This window comes from Typopeltis vanoorti, chromosome 9 (assembly GCF_054136105.1).
Source record: "Typopeltis vanoorti isolate ZY-2024b chromosome 9, IOZ_Tvanoo_1.0, whole genome shotgun sequence".
Taxonomy (NCBI): Eukaryota; Metazoa; Arthropoda; class Arachnida; order Uropygi; family Thelyphonidae; genus Typopeltis; species Typopeltis vanoorti.
The window spans coordinates 102858165-102873914 of record NC_143557.1 but is presented as its reverse complement, the minus strand read 5'-3'; the positions used below and the strand labels follow the sequence as shown (position 1 = coordinate 102873914).

Genomic DNA, 15750 nt, shown 5'->3' with positions numbered 1-15750 from the left:
TTTTTTCTAAAAATCATCGATGTTTATTTACCATCCGTAATAAGCTGTATTTTGCTGCTCGATTGGTCAATGTTTTTGAGTGGCTTGATGAAATTTTCTGTTAACATGCTGTTCGGCAATGTAGTTATATTTATATTACCTCTTTAGAAAATTTAAAAAGATACATTACTGAATTTCGTACTTCTTATATTAATAAAAAGGTAATAACTTAAATTCCAAATGATTTAAATATTAATATTTCATTTTTAAAATTTTATTATAGAATATTTTGCAGCATGACTCTTGAAAGTAAACAGAAGCGAAAGTATATCGACGAACATAGAAATTTTAAGGAAGAATGGGAAGAAAACTATGCTTTTATTGAGAAAAACGATAAACGTTTTGCCTCATCTGTAGGTCAACAGTGAGCAATTTCAAAGTAAGAAATTTAAAACATCAATATGAAAAACTGCATCGTCAATTTTCATCTCGATATCCAGAAATATCTGAAATACTAATTAAAAAGATTAAATCGTTGAAATCTTCAGTTAATAACCAAATTAACTTCATGACAAAATTTACTGAAGAATTTAAAACTGTAATAGAGGCTAGTTTTAGACCTTTGGGATGTGGCTCTATGACTGACATAGACCTTTTGGATGAGGCTCTGAACAATTTCTGGTAGGTAACTAGGGCTCTTGCTGCAAAAACTCTGGTCAACCCTGTTATATAATATATAATATCTTATATAATGTATAATATCTTATATATTATATTATATATCTTATGATCAAAACATAATATCTTATATAATATCTTATGATCAAAATATATGTACGTCATTTTTTTTAATTCTTATTATGCGAATAAAAATATGGTTTATTAAATTTCTTTTCATTTTTAAAGCATCATTTTCTTTTCTAATAATTTTAATAAAAGTTTACATAAACGATGAATTGATATATATAGAGGTATATAGAAATCAAAGTAAACATGTGTTTAGTATTCTTTAAAATCAAGAAAAACTTGTAAATATACATAAACATTCTGTTCAATAATAGTTATGGCTGCTGGTACGTGGTTCCATCTATCCTTGACATCATCATCATCATCATCAAATTCCTGCCATGTACCCTCAATGGGGTGTACAGGATATGATAGTACTACATGAAAAAAATTACATCATTACCAACTTCCTATCTACAATTTTCCTCCAAATCAGTCTGTTACTTGTCAAGACTCCAACATTATCAGATCTCATATTTCTATCGTCTAAGGCACTTTGTACCGTATCAATCCACTTATATTTTGGTCTTCCTCTGGGTCTTTTTCCTGTCAATCTGGCAGGGAACACTTGTTTTGCTAATCTTTCTTCGCCCATTCTGCTTAAGTGACCATACCACCTGAGATTAGCTATGCTAACGCATTCCTGGATGCCGACAATGTCAAGTTCTTTCCTAATATCCTCGTTTTTAATATGATATTGCCATTGATGCCATCTATTCACGCCTCTAATCTCAGGACTCTCATATCTGCAGTCTCTAGTCTTTGGTCAAGTGTTTTACTTCTGACCCAGCTCTCAGATCCATAAGTTAAAACTGGTTTGAACACTGTCTTGTATACAGCTAATTTAGTGTTCCGTTAGACTAAATTAGACTAATTTAGTCTAATTTCTCTCTTATTCCATATGAATTTATTCAGTTGACTTCCCATGATACCAGCTTTGTTGATTCTGTTGTCTATTTCCATATTTAATTTACAATCTTCACTAAAAATCGTACCTAAGTAGTTGAAATGTTTTACTTGTTCCACAGATTCTCCATTCAAAACACAATTGACATTTTCAATGATTCTGCCTATTTTCATTGTCTTTGTCTTTTTATTGCTGACCTTCATACCATATCTATTACAACATCAATTGAATTTAGTCAGAGAATCTTGTAGACTTGTAGCGGATTTATTTAGAAGTATAACATCATCCGCATAAACCAAAGAGCTGATCTTAACATCTCCAATTTTGATATCATGTTTAATACCACTTTCTTTCATAATGTGATCCATATAGATAATGAATAACAGAGGGGATAATGTACATCCTTGTCTCACACCAGATTTAACATTAAACCATCTTCCTGTACTTCCTTCAATTCTAACTGCTGACTTACAACTCAAATAAAGACTATGTATTGTTGATATAATGCCCCATTGACACCATATAACTGTAACGTATTGAATAGCTTCTCTCTTGGCACTTTGTCATATGCCTTTTCCAAATCGACAAAACTTAAATACAGATTTTTGTTATATTCCCATGCTTTCTCGACTATTTGTCCGTAAAGTGAAGATCTCATCCTGACAGCCTCTATTTGGCCTGAATCCAGCTTGTTCTTCACCAAGCTTCTCTTACACAATTCTTCTCAACTATACTTGCATAGATCTTGCCAGGAACACTCAGTAGAGAAATACCTCTGTAATTCTCACATTCAGTTTTATTTCCCTATTTATATATGGGTACTATGAGAGCTCTACTCCAGTCATCGGGAATTCGTCCCTCTGTCCAGGCTTTCTGAACTATGCAGTGCAGCCACTGTAAGACGTTTAAACCACCATACTTCAGCATTTCTGGTCGAATATCATCTACTCCTGCTGCCTTTCCACATTTCAAGCCTTTGATGGCTTTTTCTACTTCAAGTATGGATATGTATTCCTGACTGCATGCCTGGTCAGTGTTTTTTACCACTGTGCTGTTATCACTGCTTGTTTCATTTGGCAGTTTTTCAAAGTAATTACTCCATACTTCAAGGATATCTTTTTCTTCCGTTTTCATGTCACCTTTATCATCTCTAATTCCTTTTACAGCACTCTTTCCTCCATTCCTAAGCTTCTTCAACAACCTTCAAAATATTTTGCCATCTTCTTGATATTTATTTTCTATATTCTTGCCAAAGTTCTCCCATGACTTTTGTTTAGCTAGTTTTACACGGTGTTTAGAATTCTTGCATTTGTCTCTATATTCTCTAAGAGCACAAGCTCACTTATCTGCCAGGAACTTTTGATATGCTTTCTTCTTTTCCTTCACTGCCTCATTAACTTCCTGTGTCCACCATGGAGTTCTTATTTTTCTATCCTTGCAGACTTTACCACATGCCTCTCTGGCAGAATCAATCAGGGCTTTTTTCAAAGCTTGCCACTGAATCTCCAAGGTTTGATTCCTGTTCTCAAACTCTTTAATTTTTTCTTCAATAATCTTTGTGTATTTTAGTCTACAGTTCACATCTGAGAGATGCTCAACTTTTATTCTCTTTAAAACTTTCTTACATGTTATTCTTTTCAATATGAAATTCAATTTTATCCTGCTCAAGACTAAATAGTGATCACTTCCAATTTCAAATCCTCTGTACACTCTGCTGTCCTGTACCAGGGAGAAAACATCATTATCAACAATAACATAGTCAATGAGACTTTTCTTATTCCTTGTCTCTTCTCTCCATGTGAATTTGTACACACGATTATGTTGGAACATGGTGTTAGTAATAACCAGTCAGTCCATGTTCTGAGCAGAAATCCAACAGATATTTGTCATTATTATTAGCTTTGCTCTTTTCTCCAAATTTTCCCAAAATATTTATGTATGCCTCACAATCATTTCCTACTCTGCTATTTAGATTCCCAATAAGGACCAACTTTTCCTTTCTCATTGTGTCAGTTGCTTTTTCTAAAGCCTCAAAAAATTCCTCCACTTCTACCTTAGTAGAACCTTCTGTGGGACCATAGAATATGGTCCCACAGAAGGTTTTACTAAGGTAGAAATAAATAAGCACAAATACGTCTCATTGTCCAGTTCCCTGTTCTCATATTTGCTCACATTACTCTACTTGAGACTGACTGCTATTCAAGAAGATTAGCCTCGTATTTTGTGTTGAATACTATGGCTACTCCTTCTTTTCCTTGATTGTCATTGCCTGAATATAACATTTTGTATTTATTGCTCAGAAAGATCTCACCAGTTTTTGTCTTTTTTGTTTCAGTCACCCCTATTATGTCGATCTGGTATTTATCTAATTCCTCAGCGAGCTCCATTTCTTTGCCATTCAGGCTTCTTGTGTTGATAGTACGGATCTTTAACTCTGGTGATGTTGAGTTGGGGTTAATGGCTAAGCTCTTATTCAGAAATACATATATTCTAACTTTAGGAATTTCTGCTAAGATATTAATTCCAAATTATATATATCCTTTACTTATTTATTAACAGATACTGATGACATTTCACAATCTTCAGCACTGCAAATGTAGGCATATGCAGAAGGAATAGATGGTTCAGTTCCTTGTGATAAAAATGTAACCGAAACTTAATAAAATCATAAAGAAAAAGAAAAAACATTTTATAAATGTTCGTAAAATGTTTTAAAACATAGATATAACGGTTAGATAAAATAAAAATATAAATATAATGAAATTTAATCAATTACCAACATAAGTAATTACGTGTTCATCATTTAAATTGCATAGTCGACGACTCGAACTTCTGTCCAGCTCAAAAAAAAAGAAAAAAAGACGCAACTACTGCCAGATAGTAAAGCCTTCTCTCTTCAAGAGGAAGGAGGTTACGTAAACGTTATATATTTTTTTTCCTTATAGTCCTTATAAGGACTGGCTTTAAGGGGCGAAGCAAGAATGCTTTTCATCTTCCCCGTTATCTGTAGAGTACAGTGTACGGATAGGATGTTATTGAGCATTTAAAGCTCAGATCATGGCAGGAGGGTAACAGCAATAGCCGAGCCTCAGTTAGAACTTCATTGGCTACAGCATTGCCATCCATTACCCTCCAAGGATATTGGATTGAATGAATCAATCACCGCATCTCACGGTCGATTGATTCATCATATTTTTTTTTTTTTAGGATTGATATTTCAAAAACATTTTATAAAAAAATAAATGGTGTACAAATATAATCTTAAATATTCAAATAAAAGTTAAGTATATCTATTGATTTTTTATTTCACTGAACTTATAATTAAAGTTTAATGAAATTTGTTAAATTATTTAAAGTGACTTTTTAATAAAAATAGTTTATTATAAGGAAAGTATAGAGATGCAGAAACAAATCGCCACAATTATTGACAATAGATAGCTAACATCATTACAACTATCTCTTAACAAAATTTAATGAAAAATCTTTCCTCATTACATTCAAAGTTAAGGAGTTTCACCAAAAGACTAAACATATATATGGAGACTCGTCGTATTAATGCAAATAATCTGGTGCTCTTTCTAAAGGAAGCTCGTTTATCATGTACAAAGATGCGAAGCCTTTTAAAGTCCTATTCACTCTGAGATTTACAAATCTCAGTAACACTGAAATGTATTGACTTGTAAAAGAAGATTATTAGCTGTTGATTAGAGCAAATTTGCGTCGTTAACTGTTTTCATGAACATGTGCGCAACATGGAGCAACACCTTTCATCCCTTCTATCAATTATCATTAAGAGAGCATCTCTGCATAATGTTCAGATCGCTCTCTTAATGATAATTGATAGAAGGGATGAAAGGTGTACTCTTTTCCACACCACCTCCAGAGGTAGAGTATTAGGCGCGCTTTTTTTACGTGGTATCCCCAGTAGGCCTAATCCACGTTCCAGTGATAAATTCCAGTGATAAATTTAAAATTTTATCACTGGATATATATATATATATATATATATATATATCGATTGATAAGCACATCAATCTTTGCAAGAACCTTCTGCAATGGGATTATTACACATTCTATCACTGCACCATACTTATATAATAGAATTATTATATATTCTTTGAGAATCTCCACATGTGCTTAGACTCAAAGTACACAGCAAAGTAAAAAAAAAAACCTAGTTCGGACGAGAGCCTTATTTCAATTTCTGTCTTCATATCCCTTCAATCCGAATTGCAGAATTCATATTCCATTTAAGCAACTGTTCAATACCTCCCTCTCATATACCTGAGTTACTTCTACTCTAGCGGTAGCTTTGAGGTCAATGTGACATTCACCAGGTTGATTATTTTTATATCAGAATGATGCTCATTTGTTGTGCAATGAGCTTCTTTTTTCCCCAGTAATCTCTTCCTCTATAAGATTTCACATCCATTTCAATCTTGCCCTATTCATTCATCGATCTCTATGGACATATTACAATATTGCATCAGTGACGTGTTTTTAAAAATACTTTCCATACACTGCATTTATCCCTTCTCATCTAGAATACCACAGGTACGAACCTAGTATTTGCCTCAGCTGGCCATAATTTTCTGCATTGAGTTAATGATGTGACCTTTTTTATAATTGGAATATCCATGCAATTAGCTACTTCCCAAGTTATTATACAACACGAGTATAATCAGGTCAAATATTCTTTAACATCGAATTCCTTCAGTCGCATACTCGTACAGCTTAAAGAAGTTATCACGCATCAGCTCAATAAAGTCGTCTTAATTGTTTCCGCGAGATTTCAATTTCTACGTAGTCAATGTTCGAAAATTAAAGAAAATAAAATACTAATTCAGATTATGATGGGATAAAAAACGGAAATTCGTACATTTTTAACATTACAGAATATCATGAAAGAAATTATCCCTTTTCATAGTAATGGATACATTTCTATAGTAACTTATAAAATGATAAGCTGAAATTGGAAAGGGATGTGACGTCAGCTTTGAAACGGATGTAGGCTTTTAAACAATGAAACACCTACATCCTACAAATCAAACAATGAAAATAACAGTACATGTTAGTATTCATTACTGAAATTAGCATAACGCGCATGTCATGACTTGGGGCAGTCATAGGGGGCACAGCTTCCCCCCATGTATATATATCTACTCTCTATATATAAAAAGATAAGCCGAAATTTGAAACGTTTTTTGTCACTTTTTTATGTCACGTTTTTTGTCTTACCAGATTACCGGCTTACCATCCCGGAACTCGTGGGGTTGGGCGCCGTAGGCGCAGGGGGGGGTACCCCCTTTCGAGTCATCAGAATTCAAGGAGAACCGGTCTATTAGTCCGGAACTCAGGAGTTGGGCGCCGTAGGCATCAGGGTGGGGGAGGATCCCCCCTAGTATCATTATAATCATTATGATTATCTTATTTTATAATAAGTTACATCAACAGAAATTCTGGAGTAGTTTTCTAAAAGTTTAGAAACTATGAGATCCTTGTTTAGGATACTTATTGTAGATGATGCTGAAGCTTGAAATTTTTGAAAAATGCAAGATTTCTCTCATCTTTCATCAGTAAAACTGTAGCTGTGTGTGTGTATAGTGTTGGAGGTCATTGAGAAAATGAGAAGAACGGAGGTGAAATAATAGAATCCTAATCAACAATTGCTTTAAGAGGAATCTGAAAAGGGAACGCCTTCCGTCATTATTTGAAGTGAACAGCCTGAGAATTACAAACCGATTTTTCCTTCTTTATTTAATGGAGACCTCCTAAGAATCATCTCCTAAGTCTTACTATCATATATTAATAATTAAGAAATTATTTTCCGATCAGGTCGAATTATTTCTCGCCATATTCCAATGGTGATAAATGTTTAAAGTGGAATTCCCACCAAATTGGGGGGGGGAGAAGAAGCTTTCCACAAGGTTCCTAGAAATTACCTCGGCTCTCTCTCTCGCTCTCATTTGGCTCCTGGTATGTGTGTGTGAATGTTCTGTTTTCAGGATACACACCAGTCTAATACCAAAACGTTTTTTAACAATTTTCGCATTCGTATTAAGGAAATCGTTGAACAACTTTGAATTTTTATTATGGACAATCTATTGATCGAAAGTCTTCTTTTTCAAAATTTTTTTATTTTTTTTATTTTTCAAACTAAAGAAAGAAGGTCTACATATCTGACATGAGGGAGTAGGAAACTTCACGAATATTAATTGTGAGGAAATTGACCGATTCGAATTTTATTCCCGCATTTCGCACAAATACCTGATTTATAAATGAAACAAATGTGATATTTCGAAATTTTTTAAAGATATAATAAAAATCTCATGAATTCATTTATATTATTAAAATGTTGACAATATTTCCTAAATTTATTTAAATTATTTTATAAGAAATAAAATTCAAAAACATACCACTTTTATTTTCGAATATATTTTCTTATAAGAAAACAGGAGAAAGCTGCCGATATAAGAATAGCACCAATGTAGCTAATGCATGTTGTACGAGGCGACTAAAATAATGTGAACTGCTGATTAAAATACACAAGAATTATTCAAGAAAAAAATGAAAGAGTTTGAGAACAGGAACCAAACCTAGATTAGGATGCAAACCCTGAAGAAAACATTGATTGATTCAGTTTGAGAGACATGTGGTGATGTTATCTGCAAAGATAGAAAAATGAGAACTGCTTGGCGAAAACAGGAAGTTAAAGAGACAGTGAAGATAAAGAAGAAAGCATATCAAAAGTTCCTGCTGAATAAGTCAGCTTTTGCTCTTAAAGAATACAGAGACAAATGTAAGAAAGCTAAACACTGTGTGAAAGTATATAAACAAAAGTCATGGGCAGACTTTGGCAAGAACATAAAAAATAAATATCAGCAATGCGGCAAAATATTCTGGAGGCTGTTGAAAAAGCTCAGAAATGGAGGAAAGAGTGCTGTAGAAGGAATTAGAGATGGTAATGGTGACATGAAAAACTAGAGAAAAAGATATCCTTGAAGTATGGAGTAAGTACTTCGAAAGATTGCTAAACGAAATAATCAGTGACAGCACAGTGGTAAAAAAAAAACCCTTCATAAGCATGCAATCAGGAATACATATCCATACTTGGAGTAGAAAAAGCCATCAAAGGAATAAAATGTGGAAAGGCAGCAGGAGTAGACGCTGTTTGACTAGAAATGCTCAGATATGGAGGTATAAAAGTCTTCCAGTGGCTGCAATGCGTAGTTCAGAAGGCATGAACAGAGGGATGACTTCCAGATGATTTAGATAGATCTGTCATCGTAAAAAAAGGAAATAAAACAGAATGTGAGAATTTCAGAGGTATTTCTCTACTGAGTGTTCCTGATAAGATTTATGCAAACATACTTGAGAAACGGTTGAAACGGTTTATGATAGGGAAGCTTTTTGAAGAACAAGCTGGATTCAGGCCAAATAGTGGCTGTCAGGATCAGATTTTCACTTTACAACAAATAATTAAGAAATCAATCATGCGGTATTAAATATCCCCTTAATTTAAATAATTAAGAAATCATAGGAATATAACAAAGATCTGTATTTAAATTTTGTAGATCTGAGAAAGGCAAATGCATATAGCATAAAGGAGAAGCTATTCAAAACGGTACAGGTGTAATGCGCAATGGGGACAATATATTAAGCAATACTTTGTCTTTATTTGAGTTTTAACACAGCACTTAGAATTGAAGAAAGCACTGGAAGAGGGTTTAATGTTAAATATGGAGCCAGAGAGGGAAGTAGATTATCCCCTTTGTTATTCTTTATCTATATGGATCACACTATGAAGGAAAGTGGTATTAAACATGATATCAAAATTGGAGATGTTAATGTCAGCTCTTTGTAGATGATGTTATACTTCTAAATAAATCCGCTACAAGTCTGCAAATTCCCTGACTAAATTGAATAACTGTTTTAATAGATATTTGAAGGTCAGCAATAACAAGAAAAAGACAATCTAAATAGGCAGAAACGTTGAAAATATCAACTTCATTGTTCTATAGGAGAACCTATAGACCAAGTAAAACATTTCAGCTATTTTGGCACAATGTTTAGTGAAGATGGTAAATTAAATATGGAAATAGACAACAGAATCAAGAAAGCTGATATGGTAGGAAGTCAGTTGAATAAATTCATATGGAATAAGACAGAAATTACCCTAAACACTAAATTAGCTGTATTGGTCTTGGGCGTGGACAGCAGGGTTTTTCTTCCTAGTTTATGTGGGGTTTTTCATCCCGCAAACAGGCAAACCGTCTCCATGAACACACAGGGATACAGTCATGAATATCGCCCTTAGGGGATGTAGCAGAGGAGTGGAGAAAACCGCTGCATTAATACGCCAGTAACCCCTCATTTGGAGGGGACTCAACCCGCCCTAGACGGATGAAAAGGATTGGATATACTATTATAAAACCCAAATAAAATTCGGAACCTACCACTTTTATTCAATTTTATTTTCACATATATTTTTTAAATAGCAGAATAACGAGGAATGAATACTTGCTTGTAGACTTAAATGTCTCTAGTTATCTCAGTTCATCTTCAACTTCAATATATATATATATATTTTTTTCAGTTGATTTTCAGTTCTCTTTTTCACTTTTGCTTTCTGATAATCTAATCATCTCACTATCTATCCATCTGCTTTACTGTTTAGTTTGTTTCAAGATTCAAATACTCGTTTTGATATTTCAACATTCAAGTGTCGTCCACAATTTAAGTGTGTGTGTGTGTGTGTGTGTGTGTGTGTGTGTGTGTGTGTGTGTGTGTGTGTGTGTGTGTGTGTGTGTGTGTGTGTGTGTGTGTGTGTGTGTGTGTGTGTGTGTGTGTGTGTGTGTGTGTGTGTGTGTGTGCGTGCAGAGCTCTTTCTCAATAAGCGTTCACCTATTGGCTGCTCGAAGAAAAGCAGATTGGTGAAGAAAGCCTTCACCAATCTGCATCGTTTTGATTTCTTTAGTTCTTGAAATTTCTGTAACTTATCTTTCTTCCATTGGAAAATCAAGAAACCTCGCGTGTGAACTAACCTCTATTGGAGGAAGTCAGTTTTGAAAAGGTATGTTCTTAAAAAATTATAACAAATAAATAAAGTGATTTCATGCACATGGAAGAAATACGACAGGAATCTTAGGTAAAGTATTGATATTTTCAGATTCTTATGAACTACTTAACGAAACCTATTTAAAAAAGAAAGAAAGAAATTGTAATTATACTTATTTCATATACTTCCCAGAATTTCATAAATCTTTTAATCGGAATTTTCACAAGGGCGGCGTGAATATTAAACACTTTTGACCCCCCCTTCCATCTCTCATTTGAGATGACAACCTCTATCATTAATGTGAAATGATATCCATCATCCATCTGCAAAAGAATCAAATGCATGCAAAGCAGAAAAAAAAAGATAAATTAATCACATGCACAAGCACGCACGCACGCCCACTCACAGTCATTCAAAGTGGATAAAATAGAAAGAATAATAAGAGAAAAAAAATTAAAAAGAAACAAATAACGTCGATACAAGGGAAATCGCGCAATATTTATCAAAATATCGCGCGATATAAAATCGTTTATGTAAACGATTTTATCGATATAAAATCTTTTAATAAAATCGCAATGTACTCTATTTATTCTATGGGAATTATAAAGTGATTTTATATATTATAAGTATTTTTAAATTTATATTCAGAAATTAAATACACCTTTTTATTTTATATCGTAACAAAGCCGATATAAATATATAGAACTAAAATCGTATGGAGTGAATTTTCTTTCATAAAGTATAACGTATTTTAAACACATCTTTCAAGGCATGTTAGCTTTTGTAATAATGTTGCAAAAACTGAATTAATACGTTTGGTACATGAAATATCTCATGATCGGGATAATCTCTTTTCTGAGAGATAATTGTGGTGGATGAAGTAATACATGAAATGCACCTAAGATAGTGATTTGTAACTCTTGTTTGCTTTCTAGACTTATCTCCTCGAAGAGAGAATTTCCGACCTTTAAAAAATGAGTAAAATTCTTACCCTTCCAATAATAATCCTAAATGATATACGTAATTGGGTAATCAATGGTTAATTTGAATGCAATTATCACAAAAGTAATCATTTGCATTCGTTTGGATTAATTTCTTAAACTTGAATAGGAAATGCAAGATTGGCAACATCTGATAAACGTTTCTCACGGGATTCGAACCAGGATGTTTACAAACAAAGGGCTCTTCTTCACTAACTGCACTACGAGGGTTCTCTATCGCTCATCCACTTCTATAACATACTTACGTTACTCATCAGAAATGGAAACTTCCATCCTGACTTGGTTAATCCAAAATCCTCTTTATTCCACGATATCTTCCTGTAATCCTATCCAATCCTTGACATCTCGTAGATGGATTTGAACTGGGATTAAATAATAATCATGCTAATTAAACATTTGCATAGTAGATAATATTTTAAACCTTTGCAAACGGTATGCGACATTTTAAAAAAAATATACTTCACCAAACATGTTACAGCCGAAGAAGTAACAATTAGAAAGATGTGAACAATGAAAGAGAATTCTGCTATTGGAACAATTCTTTTTGTCGTCTGAGATGTTTAGCATTCAACAATATGTCAGTATGACTTGTTTAATATATGTGCATTCTGGAACCAGGGACTATGTGAACCGTTATTTAATATTAAGTTAGGTTCAACTGGAAACGAGATTTTTTTTCCTCTTCTTTAAACTTCTCGATTCTTATATGAATTATTTTGACTGACAAAATAGCATTGCCAGATTTGCTGATCATGGGAGAGTAAGAAGATTAACGGTCTCTATGAACCAAATAGGGGAGAATAAATCTGAGAACAAACAGTGTTGTTCATGCTAAAAATCAGTATAGAGGAGAACTCGCAGTCGTTTTTTCATTAAAATTGAATTGGTTTTCCCTTCATATTTGGAGATACCGCAGCTGCATAAATTGATAATCTCTCTCTCTCTCTCTCTCTCTCTCTCTCTCTCTCTCTCTCTCTCTCTCTCTCTCTCTCTCTCTCTCTCTATCATATCCTAAATTTAATGATGATGAAGAACATCATCTTTGATTACATCCTGTGGCAAATGTATAGGTTTTGTAAGAGATAAAAGTATTCAATTAGGGAGGACAGAGATGAAGATTGAGGACGGCATGTCTGGGTAAATGAGAGGACAGAAATATTTCTAAAAGGATAGAATAAAAGAAACAAATTTATTAGGATTACCGCTTAAGGAAAGTGTAGTCTGAATTAATAACACACGATAAAGATTTTCCTGGACTTCCTGGAATATCTCTTTAAAGTATCAAAGCATTGCGCTACCTGTTTCGGTTGCCAAATAATACGCGCAGGACATCAAACAGCATTACAGGAACTGAAGTAGAAAGAGAAAATGAAAGAAGAATAAAATCGCATTTTCGATGGTATCTAGAAATGGAACGCAATTGGTCAGCTTAATCGGAGAACAGCGAAAGAATTCGGTATGAAAATGAGCAATCTAAAAGGATTGTTCGAAAAATTATTTTTAATATTTAAATTTACAATCAGAGTTTGGCAAACATACCTTAATAAGAAGAGCCACATAAAGGATACAAAAAAAACGTTATTTCATGATAACTAAAATACAGTTTTCAAAATACAATAACACGACGTCATGCACGAAATATAAAATACTAAAGTTCATTAAAAGGAATTTTCCAGAAATTTTCAAGGAAAAAAATCACGTGAGTTACATAAAAGTCTCTCTCTCTCTCTCTCTCTGTATGTGTGTGAATTGCTATTAAACAAATAAATTTAAATTCACCGTATTTCAGCTCTACATATTAAAATATTCTAAATTTTTAAAATCTTCAACTCTTATTAATTTGGTTACCTGCTTTGAAGAACACGTGCATGTCGAATGCACTTCAGAAGATGTCTGTATAGTTGGTTTCTATTCCTAATTCTCTGCTGAGGCTATCCTTCTAGAACAGGTTAACGTCATCGGCTTTGTGTTCATTAAATTGAACAGCAATATTGAGTTTTATTTAAAGCAGGATACTCCATCTCGAGCCCTTCAGTAAACACACAAAAAAATTCAAAAATATTTCGCCGAGAGATAAATAAGAATAAAACTTCGAATAGCGTTTGAAACATTTTGGAAGATCTCTGCTCGTATACTTACGGTCCCTGGTCTTCTCTTTTTGTTTATCATTCAGGTAACGATAAGGATGTTGATTCATTTGTTCTTTTCTCTCCTTTTCTTATATCGAGACTTAATAAATCTTGGATTGCAATTTTGTTATTAATTATGACTGTCTTCGAAATGATTGCAATGAAAAGGTTCAGGGTCGCGTGTTTTCAGGTTCATGCAAACGAGGCTGTTATATGCGGCCTTAGGCGCGGGTATAAAGGTAAGAAAAATATCTCTAAAGTAATGAAAATCAATTTAGTTTCTTCACGTAACATATTTTGTAATCCTGTTAAATTATAGAAATTATTTTAACCCAGAAAAATTATGTAATAATTAAAAAGTGGAAAATATTTACGCATATCACACCCCCATTCCTACTGTTTATCTAAGAGGCAACAAGAATTCAAATTCGATGAGTTTGCTAAATTTCAAATTATAAATATCAATTATTAATGGGAACATTTAAATAATGCAAAGCATAGCCGAAAGTTTACATTCTTGGTTCGCGTTATACTTTTCTAGAATTTTAAAGTAATAAACGACACTGCAAACTATTTACTTACTGCGATGTCTTTTCAGAGATAGAATTAATCGTTGCAGAGATAAACGGTCGACACAATTAGAAATTTTCTGTTCATCTAAAATAAGCGGATTCGCTTGATAGAAATATTCTTGCATGTAAATATTTGCAACGTGTAAACGACCATTTTTGTGTCTGATTGTTTGTTAGTCGGTAACAATTACCAATCAGTTAGTTTTACTCTTGCTTAACATTTGTTGTGGATATATTGTTGCAGAACGTTTTTGTCTAAAACGTCATTTCTGTTTATATATTTCTTTATGGTATCCTGACGACTTTTTTCTGTCATGTTCTAATTTACCATCTAGTCTTAAGTCACTTTTATAAATAAAATAACTAATTACGAAGTGATCACCGATCCAAAAGTAGGGAAATTTATATTTATACTGCGCCACCCTATTCTTAGATTAGTCTATGTAAATAGTAGGATCAATTCTAAATTAGTTTAGCAGTCTTCTCATTAGGCCGAATTATTTATTATCATTTTTACTTGGGGTTCCCGCAAGATTCGAATATTTATGAACGGTGCAATAAAAAGGAATTCAGGCAAACACAATATTTAGATCAACAAAATAAAACATTTAATATATGATATGGTTAACAAATACAAGAACTCTATTTTAAAATGGAACTATACAAATAACTTAATACATTTTCTTAGGTCACTCGTGCCAAATCTATGTTCTATATTCCATATACAATTCACAGTCTCAAAAACACAAATCTTCTTATCTCAAGTTAATATAACAACTTCACAATTAATCAGTCTTCACAAATCTATTAGCTCAATGTTTATATTCACAGCAGGCAATAAACCAAGTAAGCAATATTCCAAGCAATTATATTCCGGACCTTGAGCATCAGAGAAATATCACAGTTAATGCTAAAATAGACAAACTTATACAACTACTCTTACCAGACAAATTCTTCAATACATCAAATTATTGAGAGAGCACTTATGAATTAACTTAATTAACGTTAGCGGAACACACATAACAAATATTCTCCATAGTTTAAACTGTATTACTGTAAGTCGCACTTCACTATTCCAAATAACAGTAATTAGGTACTAATATCTTTTCCAGTTCACTTTCCTCCAAGTAATCAATATAACGTTTTCCTAGGGCAACATAGAGTTTAATCGTAATCCAGATTAACTGGAAATAATCAGAATTTTCACATTGACTGTCCAGTTTCCTTTTATCTGATTACGGTATCAACCTTTCTTCATAACAACAGCAGATTTCGCTTATAACATTAAACTTTATGTTTCACTACTTATAGGTTCACT

At 33.1% G+C, this 15750-nt stretch overlaps 1 long non-coding RNA gene across 1 annotated transcript; it reads right to left on the bottom strand.

Annotated features, from left to right (window-relative positions):
• Window positions 1-607: 607 nt before the first annotated feature.
• On the bottom strand, window positions 608-13929 carry LOC150103346 (uncharacterized). The gene is made up of 3 exons (XR_016548768.1): window positions 13871-13929; window positions 13580-13760; window positions 608-701 (listed from the first exon to the last, which is right to left on the bottom strand). It is a non-coding gene; the product is annotated as an uncharacterized LOC150103346 (long non-coding RNA).
• Window positions 13930-15750: the final 1821 nt, after the last annotated feature.